We start from the raw sequence: 3,767 nt of genomic DNA, 5'->3' as shown, positions 1-3,767 counted from the left end.
CTCAGGTGCCGGGTCCTCCGGAGCGCGGCGGCGGCTCAGACGCCTCCCCGCCCGGCCGCCCGCCCGCGAGGACGCTGCAGGCACCGCGCGGAGAAAGCGGCCCCCGCGCAGCCCGGCCCTTTTATTCGCCCTCGGTGCGTCCGCCGCGCCCCGCTCCAGGCCAAATTATCATCGTCTTAGAATTTGGCCTGCTCCAGCCGGGTCGCGCCTGCCAGCAGCCAAGGGTTACGCAACCCCCTCGGGTCCGCTACTTCACACCCGAGACAGGGCCCGCCCCTCCCTGGCGGACACTGCGGGCGCGAGGGTGGGGATAGTCCGCCCTGGGGCTCCAGATCTCTGTGGACAGAGTGGAGGCAAGAGCGTGTCCCGCACCCCACTCTCCACACCTGGGGCCGTCGGGCCGTGCCGGACAGCGAGCTACACCCTGGTGCCCCTCCCCAAACTGGAGTCAGCTGCCCACTCCTGGCACACCTCAATTGGCTGCCCTTTCCGCTCCAGATCGTACCCAGCATTTCCCCTGCTCTCAGACTTTCCCTGGATTCCCTTCCACGAGAAGTTCCACTGATGCTGTCACTTTTCCATAAAGCCTCCGTGAAGTCCCCATGAGTCTCGTTGCTTTGCTTCTCCTGCACTGGGGACTGCAGCTGCCGAGGAGAGGGGTACGAGGGATAATAGTCTTTCCTCTGCTACTGCCCCTCAATCGGTGGTGAGGTCCCTGAGTCCCAGGATGTGTTCTTTTATTCAGTCTACGAATATTTTAGGACTAGCTATGTGCTCATCTGTGGGCACACTGAATGCGCTTGAGATCTGAGGTGTGAAAGGAGGGTGGTTTTGTTCAATTTAATTAAATATTTCTGTAGCATCTACTAGGAGTCAGTCAAGCTCAATTCTGAGAAGGCTGGAATGAATAAACACAATCCCTGCCCTTGTCAAACTTGCAAGGGGAAAGAGGGTGTGACAAGAATTGCAGAACTTTCAATGCCCTTAATGAAAAGCTTTGCTGAGGAGAAACCTGAGTTGATGGGAGGAGAAACCAGCCCAGTTTGGGGGAGCTGGGACAATTACTTGGGGTTCTAAGTTAGTTTCTAAAAGTTGAATAGGGGCCCGTCCCGTGGCACAGCAGTTGAGCGCTGGGCTGTGAGGTTGTCCGCGCAGGTTCCATCCCGACCTGCCAGCGAGGGTCCCGCACGGCGTGCAGACCTCTCCTGCCCCGCCCGCTGCTCCCCTCAGCAGTGTGTTTGGTCAATCTGCCTGTTCTGTTCCTGGCTCTTTCTCTGGTGAATCCTCTCACCCTCCCGCACATCTGGCCTGTACCCCGGTTCTTGTATAAATAAATAAATAAATCTAAAAAATAAAATAAAAGTTGAATAGAATTTTGAGAATGTCTTTGATTTGCCTTTGTGTGTTCCCACCATGAATCCTTGCATAAATTTTGTCAAGTGGAATGAAGAATCTTTCTGTCATATCTCATTTAATTCCCAGACCATGCATGAGCTCCAATCACAAATCCCTTCTCCAGACATGGATCCTTTTGCCACAGGATCGATCCCTACCCCCAGCCACTCCACCGAAAGGGACCTGACCACATCCCCAGCAGCTTCTAAAGGGTCAAATCTACCAAGTACTTTCTGCTGTAATCTCACTAGATGATGCTTGTCCCTGCAATTCTCTCCTCCCTTAGCTTATGTAGAACAAGTTGCCTAGGATAATGGAAAGCGCAAAGATTTTAGTTGACAACCTGCTTCTGCCACTTACTCATCATGTCATCTTGAGCACAGTTCTTAACTTTTCTGATCCTTAAATTTCTCAGCGCTAAAAGGGGTGCCCCCAACAGCTGGGGCGCATCTGCATGGTGCAAAGCCTGGGCACTGCTGTGCGGGCTACAAGTGGTTCCTCAGCACTTGCAGGTGTGCGAGTCCTTACAAGTCATGCCACCTGCACCTCGTGGAGACCTCTATCACACCTACAGTGTTTCTTTTCCAATCCCTGAATGTGGGGTGCTATCAAAAGAACAGAAAAACTTAGTTATGGAAATTGGACCCTATGACTCGAAGAATTTATCTCTCTGGGTTCATTACACCTGAATCCATCAATATTTTCATCAAAGAAGGCTCATGCTGTGCCCTCACACAAACATGAACACTGATGAGGGCTGTGTGGCCTACTGCCCAACAGAAAATGAAATTTGGATAAAGACATTTACAAAGAGAGTGGGCATCAGGGCCATACAGCTCAGTATTCCCACAGAAAAATCATGAAATACATTGTCTCCATTGATTTGATAGAGTGAGCCTTTGGCCCGGGTTCTAAGAAGCCTGACAGAATATCTTGGTCCTTCAAAGAAAAGCCACTGAAATTTTATTTTCTTTTGGCTTGGCATCAGACAGGTGCAGAAGAATCAACGTTGATGTTTTCCAGTTACAGAATTCAGAAACGTCAGCGAAAATAGCTCTGAGCACAGTGAGGGATATGGAGTGCCTGGGCCCTAGAGCTGAACTGGGGGTGGGGGGGTGTACAGGGGAGAGCTGGAGGGGGCAACCGGAGATGGGGGTGGGGGGCACCATCCTGAGTGTCCTGGGTGGTAAGTGCCCTCTGCAGAGGTACAGACCTAAATAATGAACAGAGGAACTTCCTATCAACCTGCTGCTGTCCCCAGTCAAGCACAGTGGCAGCAAAAGCCTATTTGTGTCTGATGCTAGTTCCATCCTTCCAGAGAATACCTGCCTCCTTCCTGTTGGAGCAGCTCTGTGGATACTTGTATTGAACCCCAGGTAGGTTGGTGGGTTATGCTGTTGCATCAAGGATTTGCAGACAGCTGGGTCCCTTGAGAGAAAAATGAATGTGGTTTTCGAAAAGGAAAACATACAACTTTATGATCTTTAACAGTCAGGACTATTGGCTACAGAGAGCTGTTGGGGCCCATGACAACTGGCCACCATAAATAGTACAAGGTTTAAAATTAAAAAATAAAATAAAATCTATTACAGTAGAGGCAGAGGCAGAAGAGCAACAATCTTCTGAGGGGCTGAAGCTAATATGGCAGCTATTGAAGTAATACAGAGGAAAGTGATAAAAGCCCTAAGTGAATCAATGGCCATGGGGCTGCACTAAGGTGAGGAGCTTAGTCTTGGTTGCCTTGTCACCTGGGTTTCAGTTCCAAATCTATCTCTATGATCTGCAGAATGTCACCGCTATGTGCCTCAGTTTCTTCATGGGTAAACAAGGGAACTTTGTAAGGATTTAATGAGCTGCTGCAGATGACTCTGAGCCTGGTACATAGAAAGAGCTAGACAAGTATTTGCTCTAGCTTTAATTCAGGAACTTCTGTAAAAGTTAAATCAGATGCTAGCATAGTACTTAGCACATAGTAGGCCCTCATTTAGTCAATGCCAGCTCCTTATTTTCTTCTGGTCTTCCAGTTGGCAGTCACTCTTTTTCCTGAGTCCTTTGGTTCTGTCCTCGGCCACCTTCCCTTTCCTTGAGTGACTTACAAAATCCTTGGCTCTGAGTCTATATAAACTGACAATTCCTGAATTTCTAACTCAAGTCCAGACCTCTCTTCAGAGTGAGACCAATATGTCCAACTCCCTGCTAAACTCGCCAGTGATTTTCCACTGGCACCTCTAACTCATCATCTCCCTCCCACTTCCAGATGTGCTCCTTCTCCTGTGTTCCTTATTCCTAGGAGGCAAAGAACTTTGAAGTCATCCTAGACTGCACCCTCCAACTTCCTCCCTCCTCCGTTGTACCTCCACCCCTAGCCAACT

General features: G+C 49.7%; 1 pseudogene; it reads left to right on the top strand.

Moving 5' to 3' along the window:
- The first annotated feature begins 1,928 nt into the window (after nucleotides 1–1,928).
- On the top strand, nucleotides 1,929–2,941 carry LOC119258522 (ribonuclease P protein subunit p40-like; annotated as a pseudogene).
- Nucleotides 2,942–3,767: the final 826 nt, after the last annotated feature.

The sequence above is a fragment of the Talpa occidentalis genome, unplaced genomic scaffold (assembly GCF_014898055.3).
Source record: "Talpa occidentalis isolate TD23 unplaced genomic scaffold, MPIMG_talOcc4v2.1 talOcc4.5, whole genome shotgun sequence".
Taxonomy (NCBI): domain Eukaryota; kingdom Metazoa; phylum Chordata; class Mammalia; order Eulipotyphla; family Talpidae; genus Talpa; species Talpa occidentalis.
The sequence above is the reverse complement of the archived record's forward strand: the minus strand, read 5'-3'. Positions and strand labels throughout refer to the sequence as shown.